This window comes from Bacillus rossius, unplaced genomic scaffold, assembly GCF_032445375.1.
Source record: "Bacillus rossius redtenbacheri isolate Brsri unplaced genomic scaffold, Brsri_v3 Brsri_v3_scf769, whole genome shotgun sequence".
NCBI classification, from domain to species: Eukaryota; Metazoa; Arthropoda; class Insecta; order Phasmatodea; family Bacillidae; genus Bacillus; species Bacillus rossius.
Genome location: NW_026962996.1, coordinates 10,001 through 24,020, shown reverse-complemented (window position 1 = coordinate 24,020; position 14,020 = coordinate 10,001).

Below are 14,020 nucleotides of genomic sequence, written 5' to 3'. Positions count from 1 at the left end.
AACCACGAATGAAAACAACCACGAACGGTAAACAACCACGAACGAAAACAACCACGAACGAAAACCACCTCGTTCGTGGTTGTTCGCCTTGTGGGGCGAATCGGGACATCATGCAAATAGCTGGAGACATTCTCCCGGCGATCGAGGCCTCGGCGCCCGGGAAAAATGCCCGCGCTCGGGCGTTGTGGGCACCCATTGCATGGCCCATTTTGGGTTATATAGGGGGTAGTGGTGTCCCGAGGGGGAAAAAATTAACATGTTAAATACTGCTCCCAGGCAATTGTAAAATGTCTCGGCGACGGAAGGCACCACTACCCGGCATATTTCCGCCCCTCGGACTCCGTGCGCCAGCCTGTAATAGCGAATCGGGACTTAGAAAAAATTCGAGCAGAGAGCCAGAAAATTCTCCCGGCGATGGAGGCCTCCGCGGCCGAGGAAATTGTCATTGGTGATTTTGCATGTTAAATTAACATGTGTATTAACACAGGCTTGGAGAAGCAAGCCTGCGGGACTCTGCAATACATTGAGCGGGGAGCCAGAAAATTCTGGCGGCGACCGAGGCCTCCGCGGCCGGGAGAACTCTCGGCGCTCGGGCTCCGCGTCTACACATGGGGAGCGGGCAGCCAGAAAATTCTGGCGGCGACCGAGGCCTCCGCGGCCGAGGAAATGGTCCTTGGTGATTTTACATGTTAAATTAACATGTGTATTAACACAGGCTGGGAGAAGCAAGCCTGCGGGTCGCTGCAATATATTGAGCGGGGAGCCAGAAATTTCTGGCGGCGACCGAGGCCTCCGCGGCCGGGGAAATAATCCTCGGTAATTTTACATGTTAAATTAACATGTGTATTAACACAGGCTTGGAGAAGCAAGCCTGCGGGACTCTGCAATACATTGAGCGGGGAGCCAGAAATTTCTGGCGGCGACCGAGGCCTCTGCGGCCGGGATAATAATCCTTGGTAATTTTACATGTTAAATTAACATGTGTATTAACACAGGCTGGGAGAACTAGGCATTCTGGACTTTGAAAAATTTCGAGCAGGGGCCGGAGAAATTCTCCCGGCGACCGAGGCCTCCGCGGCCGGGAGAACTCTCGGCGCTCGGGCAGCGCGTCTACCCATGGGGAGCGGGCAGCCAGAAAATTCTGGCGGCGACCGAGGCCTCCGCGGCCGAGGAAAAGGTCATTGGTAATATTACATGTTAAATTAACATGTGTATTAACACATGCTGGGAGAAGCAGGCATTCTGGACTTTGAAAAATTTCGAGCAGGGGCCGGAGAAATTCTCCCGGCGACCGAGGCCTCCGCGGCCGGGAGAACTCTCGGCGCTCGGGCTCCGCGTCTACCAATGGGGAGCGGGCAGCCAGAAAATTCTGGCGGCGACCGAGGCCTCCGCGGCCGAGGAAATGGTCCTTGTTGATTTTACATGTTAAATTAACATGTGTATTAACACAGGCTGGGAGAAGCAAGCCTGCGGGACTCTGCAATACATTGAGCGGGGAGCCAGAAAATTCTGGCGGCGACCGAGGCCTCCGCGGCCGAGGAAATGGTCCTCAATGATTTTACATGTTAAATTATCATGTGTATTAACACAGGCTGGGAGAAGCAAGCCTGCGGGACTCTGCAATACATTGAGCGGGGAGCCAGAAAATTCTGGCGGCGACCGAGGCCTCCGCGGCCGGGGAAATAATCCTCGGTAATTTTACATGTTAAATTAACATGTGTATTAACACAGGCTGGGAGAAGCAGGCATTCTGGACTTTGAAAAATTTCGAGCAGGGGCCGGAGAAATTCTCCCGGCGACCGAGGCCTCCGCGGCCGGGAGAACTTCGGCGCTCGGGCTCCGCGTGTACCCGCCGCAAGGCCCATTTTGGGTTATATAGGGGGTAGTGGTGTCTCTGGAGGGAAAAAATACACGGTAAATATTGCAGCCAGAGCCTATGGCAATCTGTTGGCGACCGAGGCCTCCACACGCCGGCAAATTTTCGGCTCTCGGACTGTGTGTATTCCACTGGAGACAGGCCTGCGGGACTCTGTAATATATTGAGCCGGGAGCCAGAAAATTCTGGCGGCGACCGAGGCCTCCGCGGCCGGGGAAATAATCCTCGGTAATTTTACATGTTAAATTAACATGTGTATTAACACAGGCTGGGAGAAGCAAGCCTGCGGGTCGCTGCAATATATTGAGCGGGGAGCCAGAAAATTCTGGCGGCGACCGAGGCCTCCGCGGCCGGGGAAATAATCCTCGGTAATTTTACATGTTAAATTAACATGTGTATTAACACAGGCTTGGAGAAGCAAGCCTGCGGGACTCTGCAATACATTGAGCGGGGAGCCAGAAAATTCTGGCGGCGACCGCGGCCTCTGCGGCCAGGGAAATAATCCTCGGTAATTTTACATGTTAAATAACCATGTGTATTAACACAGGCTGGGAGAAGCAAGCATGCGGGACTCTGCAATATATTGAGCAGGGAGCCAGAAAATTCTGGCTGCGACCGAGGCCTCTGCGGCCGAGGAAATGGTCATTGGTAATTTTACATGTTAAATTAACATGTGTTTTAACACAGGCTGGGAGATGCAGGCATTCTGGACTTAGAAAAATTTCGAGCAGGGGCCCGAGAAATTCTCCCGGCGACCGAGGCCTCTGCGGCCGGGAGAACTCTCGAAAACCACCTCGTTCGTGGTTGTTTGCCGTGCGGGGCGAATCGGGAAATCTAGCAAATAGCTGAAGACATTCTCCCGGCGATGGAGGCCTCGGCGGCCGGGAAAAACGCCCGCGCTCGGGCGTTGCGCGCCCCCTTGGCAAGGCCCATTTTGGGTTATATAGGGGGTAGTGGTGTCCCGAGGGGAAAAAATTAACATGTTAAATACTGCTCCCAGGCAATTGTAAAATGTCTCGGCGACGGAAGGCACCACTACCCGGCATATTTACGCCCCTCGGACTCCGTGCGCCAGCCTGTAATAGCGAATCGGGACTTAGAAAAAAAATTCGAGCAGGGAGCCAGAACATTTTCCCGGCGATCGAGGCCTCCGCGGCCGAGGAATTTGTCATTGGTGATTTTGCATGTTAAATTAACATGTGTATTAACACAGGCTTGGAGAAGCAAGCCTGCGGGACTCTGCAATACATTGAGCGGGCAGCCAGAAAATTCTGGCGGCGACCGTGGCCTCCGCGGCCGGGGAAATAATCCTCTGTAATTTTACATGTTAAATTAACATGTGTATTAACACAGGCTTGGAGAAGCAAGCCTGCGGGACTCTGCAATACATTGAGCGGGGAGCCAGAAATTTCTGGCGGCGACCGAGGCCTCTGCGGCCGGGATAATAATCCTTGGTAATTTTACATGTTAAATTAACATGTGTATTAACACAGGCTGGGAGAACTAGGCATTCTGGACTTTGAAAAATTTCGAGCAGGGGCCGGAGAAATTCTCCCGGCGACCGAGGCCTCCGCGGCCGGGAGAACTCTCGGCGCTCGGGCTCCGCGTCTACCCATGGGGAGCGGGCAGCCAGAAAATTCTGGCGGCGACCGAGGCCTCCGCGGCCGAGGAAAAGGTCATTGGTAATATTACATGTTAAATTAACATGTGTATTAACACATGCTGGGAGAAGCAGGCATTCTGGACTTTGAAAAATTTCGAGCAGGGGCCGGAGAAATTCTCCCGGCGACCGAGGCCTCCGCGGCCGGGAGAACTCTCGGCGCTCGGGCTCCGCGTCTACCCTTGGGGAGCGGGCAGCCAGAAAATTCTGGCGGCGACCGAGGCCTCCGCGGCCGAGGAAATGGTCCTTGGTGATTTTACATGTTAAATTAACATGTGTATTAACACAGGCTGGGAGAAGCAGGCATTCTGGACTTTGGAAAATTTCGAGCAGGGGCCGGAGAAAATCTCCCGGCGACCGAGGCCTCTGCGGCCGGGAGAACTCTCGGCGCTCGGGCTCCGGGTGTACCCGCGGCAAGGCCCATTTTGTGTTATATAGGGGGTAGTGGTGTCCCGAGGGGGAAAAAATTAACATGTTAAATACTGCTTCCAGGCAATAGGAAAATGTCTCGGCGACGGAACACACCACTACCCGGCGAATTCCCGCCCCTCGGACTCCGTGCGCCAGCTAGTAAGAGCGAATCGGGACTTGGAAAAAATTTTATCGGGGAGCCAGAAAATTCTCCCGGCGATCAAGGCAATCACCGCCGGGAGAATTTTTTCTAGCTAACCGATTGAAATTTTCAAAGTACCAATTGCCTCGAAAACAACCACGAACGTAAAACAACCACGAACGGAAAACAACCACGAACGACAACAACCACGAACGACAACAACCACGAACGACAACAACCACGAACGGAAAACAACCCCGAACGACAACAACCACGAACGCACAACAACCACGAATGAAAACAACCACGAACAGTAAACAACCACGAACGAAAACAACCACGAACGAAAACCACCTCGTTCGTGGTTGTTCGCCTTGTGGGGCGAATCGGGACATCATGCAAATAGCTGGAGACATTCTCCCGGCGATCGAGGCCTCGGCGCCCGGGAAAAATGCCCGCGCTCGGGCGTTGTGGGCACCCATTGCATGGCCCATTTTGGGTTATATAGGGGGTAGTGGTGTCCCGAGGGGGAAAAAATTAACATGTTAAATACTGCTCCCAGGCAATTGTAAAATGTCTCGGCGACGGAAGGCACCACTACCCGGCATATTTCCGCCCCTCGGACTCCGTGCGCCAGCCTGTAATAGCGAATCGGGACTTAGAAAAAATTCGAGCAGAGAGCCAGAAAATTCTCCCGGCGATGGAGGCCTCCGCGGCCGAGGAAATTGTCATTGGTGATTTTGCATGTTAAATTAACATGTGTATTAACACAGGCTTGGAGAAGCAAGCCTGCGGGACTCTGCAATACATTGAGCGGGGAGCCAGAAAATTCTGGCGGCGACCGAGGCCTCCGCGGCCGGGAGAACTCTCGGCGCTCGGGCTCCGCGTCTACACATGGGGAGCGGGCAGCCAGAAAATTCTGGCGGCGACCGAGGCCTCCGCGGCCGAGGAAATGGTCCTTGGTGATTTTACATGTTAAATTAACATGTGTATTAACACAGGCTGGGAGAAGCAAGCCTGCGGGTCGCTGCAATATATTGAGCGGGGAGCCAGAAATTTCTGGCGGCGATCGAGGCCTCCGCGGCCGGGGAAATAATCCTCGGTAATTTTACATGTTAAATTAACATGTGTATTAACACAGGCTTGGAGAAGCAAGCCTGCGGGTCTCTGCAATACATTGAGCGGGGAGCCAGAAATTTCTGGCGGCGACCGAGGCCTCTGCGGCCGGGATAATAATCCTTGGTAATTTTACATGTTAAATTAACATGTGTATTAACACAGGCTGGGAGAACTAGGCATTCTGGACTTTGAAAAATTTCGAGCAGGGGCCAGAGAAATTCTCCCGGCGACAGAGGCCTCCGCGGCCGGGAGAAATCTCGGCGCTCGGGCAGCGCGTCTACCCATGGGGAGCGGGCAGCCAGAAAATTCTGGCGGCGACCGAGGCCTCCGCGGACGAGGAAAAGGTCATTGGTAATATTACATGTTAAATTAACATGTGTATTAACACATGCTGGGAGAAGCAGGCATTCTGGACTTTGAAAAATTTCGAGCAGGGGCCGGAGAAATTCTCCCGGCGACCGAGGCCTCCGCGGCCGGGAGAACTCTCGGCGCTCGGGCTCCGCGTCTACCAATGGGGAGCGGGCAGCCAGAAAATTCTGGCGGCGACCGAGGCCTCCGCGGCCGAGGAAATGGTCCTTGTTGATTTTACATGTTAAATTAACATGTGTATTAACACAGGCTGGGAGAAGCAAGCCTGCGGGACTCTGCAATACATTGAGCGGGGAGCCAGAAAATTCTGGCGGCGACCGAGGCCTCCGCGGCCGAGGAAATGGTCCTCAATGATTTTACATGTTAAATTAACATGTGTATTAACACAGGCTGGGAGAAGCAAGCCTGCGGGACTCTGCAATACATTGAGCGGGGAGCCAGAAAATTCTGGCGGCGACCGAGGCCTCCGCGGCCGGGGAAATAATCCTCGGTAATTTTACATGTTAAATTAACATGTGTATTAACACAGGCTGGGAGAAGCAGGCATTCTGGACTTTGAAAAATTTCGAGCAGGGGCCGGAGAAATTCTCCCGGCGACCGAGGCCTCCGCGGCCGGGAGAACTTCGGCGCTCGGGCTCCGCGTGTACACGCCGCAAGGCCCATTTTGGGTTATATAGGGGGTAGTGGTGTCTCTGGAGGGAAAAAATACACGGTAAATATTGCAGCCAGAGCCTATGGCAATCTGTTGGCGACCGAGGCCTCCACACCCCGGCAAATTTTCGGCTCTCGGACTGTGTGTATTCCACTGGAGACAGGCCTGCGGGACTCTGTAATATATTGAGCCGGGAGCCAGAAAATTCTGGCGGCGACCGAAGCCTCCGCGGCCGGGGAAATAATCCTCGGTAATTTTACATGTTAAATTAACATGTGTATTAACACAGGCTGGGAGAAGCAAGCCTGCGGGTCGCTGCAATATATTGAGCGGGGAGCCAGAAAATTCTGGCGGCGACCGAGGCCTCCGCGGCCGGGGAAATAATCCTCGGTAATTTTACATGTTAAATTAACATGTGTATTAACACAGGCTTGGAGAAGCAAGCCTGCGGGACTCTGCAATACATTGAGCGGGGAGCCAGAAAATTCTGGCGGCGACCGCGGCCTCTGCGGCCAGGGAAATAATCCTCGGTAATTTTACATGTTAAATAACCATGTGTATTAACACAGGCTGGGAGAAGCAAGCATGCGGGACTCTGCAATATATTGAGCAGGGAGCCAGAAAATTCTGGCTGCGACCGAGGCCTCTGCGGCCGAGGAAATGGTCATTGGTAATTTTACATGTTAAATTAACATGTGTTTTAACACAGGCTGGGAGATGCAGGCATTCTGGACTTAGAAAAATTTCGAGCAGGGGCCCGAGAAATTCTCCCGGCGACCGAGGCCTCCGCGGCCGGGAGAACTCTCGAAAACCACCTCGTTCGTGGTTGTTTGCCGTGCGGGGCGAATCGGGAAATCTAGCAAATAGCTGAAGACATTCTCCCGGCGATGGAGGCCTCGGCGGCCGGGAAAAACGCCCGCGCTCGGGCGTTGCGCGCCCCCTTGGCAAGGCCCATTTTGGGTTATATAGGGGGTAGTGGTGTCCCGAGGGGAAAAAATTAACATGTTAAATACTGCTCCCAGGCAATTGTAAAATGTCTCGGCGACGGAAGGCACCACTACCCGGCATATTTACGCCCCTCGGACTCCGTGCGCCAGCCTGTAATAGCGAATCGGGACTTAGAAAAAAAATTCGAGCAGGGAGCCAGAACATTTTCCCGGCGATCGAGGCCTCCGCGGCCGAGGAATTTGTCATTGGTGATTTTGCATGTTAAATTAACATGTGTATTAACACAGGCTTGGAGAAGCAAGCCTGCGGGACTCTGCAATACATTGAGCGGGCAGCCAGAAAATTCTGGCGGCGACCGAGGCCTCCGCGGCCGGGGAAATAATCCTCTGTAATTTTACATGTTAAATTAACATGTGTATTAACACAGGCTTGGAGAAGCAAGCCTGCGGGACGCTGCAATACATTGAGCGGGGAGCCAGAAATTTCTGGCGGCGACCGAGGCCTCTGCGGCCGGGATAATAATCCTTGGTAATTTTACATGTTAAATTAACATGTGTATTAACACAGGCTGGGAGAACTAGGCATTCTAGACTTTGAAAAATTTCGAGCAGGGGCCGGAGAAATTCTCCCGGCGACCGAGGCCTCCGCGGCCGGGAGAACTCTCGGCGCTCGGGCTCCGCGTCTACCCATGGGGAGCGGGAAGCCAGAAAATTCTGGCGGCGACCGAGGCCTCCGCGGCCGAGGAAATGGTCCTTGGTGATTTTACATGTTAAATTAACATGTGTATTAACACAGGCTGGGAAAAGCAAGCCTGCGGGACTCTGCAATATATTGAGCGGGGAGCCAGAAAATTCTGGCGGCGACCGAGGCCTCCACGGCCGGGGAAATAATCCTCGGTAATTTAACATGTTAAATTAACATGTGTATTAACACAGGCTTGGAGAAGCATGCCTGCGGGACTCTGCAATACATTGAGCGGGGAGCCAGAAAATTCTGGCGGCGACCGAGGCCTCTGCGGCCGAGGAAATGGTCATTGGTAATTTTACATGTTAAATTAACATGTGTATTAACACAGGCTGGGAAAAGCAAGCCTGCGGGACTCTGCAATATATTGAGCGGGGAGCCAGAAAATTCTGGCGGCGACCGAGGCCTCCACGGCCGGGGAAATAATCCTCGGTAATTTAACATGTTAAATTAACATGTGTATTAACACAGGCTGGGAGAAGCAGGCATTCTGGACTTTGAAAAATTTCGAGCAGGGGCCGGAGAAATTCTCCCGGCGACCGAGGCCTCCGCGGCCGGGAGAACACTCGGCGCTCGGGCTCCGCGTGTACCCGCGGCAAGGCCCATGTTGGGTTATATAGGGGGTAGTGGTGTCCCGAGGGGGAAAAAATTAACATGTTAAATACAGCTTCCAGGCAATAGAAAAATGTCTCGGCGACGGAAGGCACCACTACCCGGCGAATTCCCGCCCCTCTGACTCCGTGCGCCAGCCTGTAATAGCGAATCGGGACTTAGAAAAAATTCGAGCAGGGAGCCAGACAATTCTGTCGGCGACCGAGGCCTCCGTGGCCGGGGAAATAATCCTCGGTAATTTTACATGTTAAATTAACATGTGTATTAACACAGGCTTGGAGAACCAAGCCTGCGGGACTCTGCAATACATTGAGCGGGGAGCCAGAAAATTCTGGCGGCGACCGAGGCCTCCGCGGCCGGGGAAATAATCCTCGGTAATTTTACATGTTAAATTAACATGTGTATTAACACAGGCTTGGAGAACCAAGCCTGCGGGACTCTGCAATACATTGAGAGGTGAGCCAGAAAATTCTGGCGGCGACCGAGGCCTCCGCGGCCGAGGAAATGGTCCTCGGTGATTTTACATGTTAAATTAACATGTGTATTAACACAGGCTGGGAGAAGCAAGCCTGCGGGACTCTGCAATATATTGAGCGGGGAGCCAGAAAATTCTGGCGGCGACCGAGGCCTCCACGGCCGGGGAAATAATCCTCGATAATTTAACATGTTAAATTAACATGTGTATTAACACAGGCTGGGAGAAGCAGGCATTCTGGACTTTGAAAAATTTCGAGCAGGGGCCGGAGAAATTCTCCCGGCGACCGAGGCCTCCGCGGCCGGGAGAACTTCGGCGCTCGGGCTCTGCGTGTACCCACCGCAAGGCCTATTTTGGGTTTTATAGGGGGTAGTGGTGTCTCTGGAGGGAAAAAATACACGGTAAATATTGCAGCCAGAGCCTATGGCAATCTGTTGGCGACCGAGGCCTCCACACCCCGGCAAATTTTCGGCTCTCGGACTGTGTGTATTCCACTGGAGACAGGCCTGCGGGACTCTGTAATATATTGAGCCGGGAGCCAGAAAATTCTGGCGGCGACCGAGGCCTCCGCGGCCGAGGAAAAGGTCATTGGTAAAATTACATGTTAAATTAACATGTGTATTAACACAGGCTGGGAGAAGCAGGCATTCTGGACTTAGAAAAATTTCGAGCAGGGGCCCGAGAAATTCTCCCGGCTACGAGGCCTCCGCGGCCGGGAGAACTCTCGGCGCTCGGGCTCCGCGTCTACACATGGGGAGCGGGCAGCCAGAAAATTCTGGCGGCGACCGAGGCCTCCGCGGCCGAGGAAATGGTCCTTGGTGATTTTACATGTTAAATTAACATGTGTATTAACACAGGCTGGGAGAAGCAAGCCTGCGGGTCGCTGCAATATATTGAGCGGGGAGCCAGAAATTTCTGGCGGCGACCGAGGCCTCCGCGGCCGGGGAAATAATCCTCGGTAATTTTACATGTTAAATTAACATGTGTATTAACACAGGCTTGGAGAAGCAAGCATGCGGGACTCTGCAATATATTGAGCAGGGAGCCAGAAAATTCTGGCTGCGACCGAGGCCTCTGCGGCCGAGGAAATGGTCATTGGTAATTTTACATGTTAAATTAACATGTGTTTTAACACAGGCTGGGAGATGCAGGCATTCTGGACTTAGAAAAATTTCGAGCAGGGGCCAGGGAAATTCTCCCTGCGACCGAGGCCTCCGCGGCCGGGAGAACTCTCGAAAACCACCTCGTTCGTGGTTGTTTGTCGTGCGGGGCGAATCGGGAAATCTAGCAAATAGCTGAAGACATTCTCCCGGCGATGGAGGTCTCGGCGGCCGGGAAAAACGCCCGCGCTCGGGCGTTGCGCGCCCCCTTGGCAAGGCCCATTTTGCGTTATATAGGGGGTAGTGGTGTCACGAGGGGAAAAAATTAACATGTTAAATACTGCTCCCAGGCAATTGTAAAATGTCTCGGCGACGGAAGGCACCACTACCCGGCATATTTACGCCCCTCGGACTCCGTGCGCCAGCCTGTAATAGCGAATCGGGACTTAGAAAAAAAATTCGAGCAGGGAGCCAGAACATTTTCCCGGCGATCGAGGCCTCCGCGGCCGAGGAATTTGTCATTGGTGATTTTGCATGTTAAATTAACATGTGTATTAACACAGGCTTGGAGAAGCAAGCCTGCGGGACTCTGCAATACATTGAGCGGGCAGCCAGAAAATTCTGGCGGCGACCGAGGCCTCCGCGGCCGGGGAAATAATCCTCTGTAATTTTACATGTTAAATTAACATGTGTATTAACACAGGCTTGGAGAAGCAAGCCTGCGGGACTCTGCAATACATTGAGCGGGGAGCCAGAAATTTCTGGCGGCGACCGAGGCCTCTGCGGCCGGGATAATAATCCTTGGTAATTTTACATGTTAAATTAACATGTGTATTAACACAGGCTGGGAGAACTAGGCATTCTGGACTTTGAAAAATTTCGAGCAGGGGCCGGAGAAATTCTCCCGGCGACCGAGGCCTCCGCGGCCGGGAGAACTCTCGGCGCTCGGGCTCCGCGTCTACCCATGGGGAGCGGGCAGCCAGAAAATTCTGGCGGCGACCGAGGCCTCCGCGGCCGAGGAAAAGGTCATTGGTAATATTACATGTTAAATTAACATGTGTATTAACACATGCTGGGAGAAGCAGGCATTCTGGACTTTGAAAAATTTCGAGCAGGGGCCGGAGAAATTCTCCCGGCGACCGAGGCCTCCGCGGCCGGGAGAACTCTCGGCGCTTGGGCAGCGCGTCTACCCATGGGGAGCGGGCAGCCAGAAAATTCTGGCGGTGACCGAGGCCTCCGCGGCCGAGGAAATGGTCCTTGGTGATTTTACATGTTAAATTAACATGTGTATTAACACAGGCTGGGAGAAGCAGGCATTCTGGACTTAGAAAAATTTCGAGCAGGGGCCGTTGAAATTCTCCCGGCGACCGAGGCCTCCGCGGCCGGGAGAACTCTCGGCGCTCGGGCTCCGCGTGTACACGCGTCAAGGCCCATTTTGGGTTATATAGGGTGTAGTGGTGTCTCTGGAGGGAAAAAATACACGGTAAATATTGCAGCCAGAGCCTATGGCAATCTGTTGGCGACCGAGGCCTCCACACCCCGGCAAATTTTCGGCTCTCGGACTGTGTGTATTCCACTGGAGACAGGCCTGCGGGACTGTGCAGTATATTGAGCGGGGAGCCAGGAAAATCTCCCGGCGACCGAGGCCTCCGCGGCCGAGGAAATGGTAATTGGTGGTTTTGCATGTAAAATTAACATGTGTATTAACACAAGCTGGGATGAGAGGAATTTGGCGGCGACCGAGGCCTCCTCACCCCGGCAAAATATCAGCTACCGGGCTCTGCATATTCCTACAGAAGCAGGCCTGCAGGACTCTGCAATATATTGAGCGGGAACCAGAAAATTCTGGCGGCGACCGAGGCCTCCGCGGCCGAGGAAAATTGTCATTGGTGGTTTGCATGTAAAATTAACATGTGTATTAACACAAGCTGTGACCAGAGGAATTTGGCGGCGACCGGGGCCTCCACACCCCGGCAAAATATCAGCTACCGGGCTCTGCTTATTCACATTCAAGCAGGCATTAGGGACTCTGAAAAGTTTCGGGCGGGGAGCCAGAAAATTCTCCCGGCCACAGAGCCCTCCCTCCCGAGAGTCTGTGTAAATGCCTGTTATACAGGCCCCATGAATTCCAGCCTTATAGGTTATTTTAAGTCTCCGTTCGTGGTTGTTCGTAAACAACTGCGATTCGGGATTTTGACCTATTTCCTATGATCATGTTCCCGGAAGTTAGCCAGCCTCTTTCAGTCAAAATCTCATATTTTGGGTACCTTTGTGAACCCATCGATAGGCCCATTTTGGGTATATTAGGGGGACATGCAATCGGGAAAAATTGGAATTATTTGCAATATGGAAAGAATATGTACATAAATGAAAAGGGAGTCCCCCCGAGTTTTCTCGCCCTATATATATTGCAAAAATATCCAATTAATTATTGTGGAACCTGTAGCACCTTTCTATGAAGCAGAATTAACATTACAGAACGGTTTGAATGCTACCACCTCAGTTTCTCTACAATGCATTGGATTTCAAAGAGGTGAATTACTGTGGATGGTACTGTTGTATGGCTAACAAATCGTCTGGGAAACAATGCAGAATTAAATTAAGAAGGTTGTATGTTTTCTGTTACATGGTGGAGGTGCCCTCTAGTACACAGTAAAATGTTTTGTGGACTGCAGCTCCTTGAGGAATTAATTCAGTATGGGTCTTGTAGTGGTCTGAAAGTGGATGATGAAAAAGAATGTATAATGGTATTCAGAGCACCTCGCGGTGAAGCGGACATGCTACCTCAAAATGCTTGATTGATTCATGCCCAGTTCCCCCAAGAAGCGGTACATTGAAAAAATTGATTTACTTTGTGGATGATACTAGCAAATACTATCCGCTGGGGGAAGTAAGCAGAAATTTGGTGGTCGTATGTTTGTTACATGGTAGAGGTGCTTTCTAGTACACAATGAAATGCTTGGTGTACCGCTGCTCCTTGAAGAATTAATTCCATATGGGTCTAGCCGTGGTCTTAACTGTGAACACGAAGAACTATCTAAAGTGGCCTATCTGTCTGAACTGCAATACACAAGCTGCGAGCCAATGCTATACCTTTCTCAGGTAACGAGCTCTTGTGCGGCGATTCGATTGGATGCGAAATGGTGGGGAACGCGTGTCCGGTCGTCTTAACCAAGTAATGGTTCCCCTCTGTTAACAATGAAATGTTTGATGGATCGCAGCTCCCTGAGAGACAAGTTTCAAAGGGGTTAGTCGCGGTCTTCAATCCTGGCCAAGGTGCAGTCACCATCTATAAGAGATACCTGCTTTACTGAAGGGTAGCAAGAGTTCCCTTGCCCGCATGTTGCTCCGTGGGGGTAATCAGTATAAAGGTAGAAGAAGCCATGATCGGAGCTTCGGTGGATGAGATTGGCGGAGAAGACATGTTCTTGTCTATCTGGTAGATCAGGGGGGTGGCAGCTGATCCGGAGAAAGCAAGCGGACTCCCGATGTTCCGTCGACTCCCAATGTACACTTGAAACATGCACATTTGGGTGGCGAGGGGGCGTTGTGGCCATCCGAAAACATGTCTTCATCTCTCTTATTGGTGGACCGCTGCTCCTTGAAGAATTAATTCCATATGGGTCTAGTCTTGGTGATAACTGTGAACACTAAGAACTATCTAAAGTGGCCTATCTGTCTGAACTGCAATACACTAGCTGCGAGCCAATGCTATACCTTTCTTAGGTAACGAGCTCTTGTGCGGCAATTCGATTGGATGCGAAATGGTGGGGAACGCGTGTCCTATCGTCTTAACCAAGTAATGGTTCCCCTCTGTTAACAATGAAATGTTTGATGGATCGCAGCTCCCTGAGAGACAAGTTTCAAAGGGGTTAGTCGCGGTCTTCAATCCTGGCCAAGGTGCAGTCACCA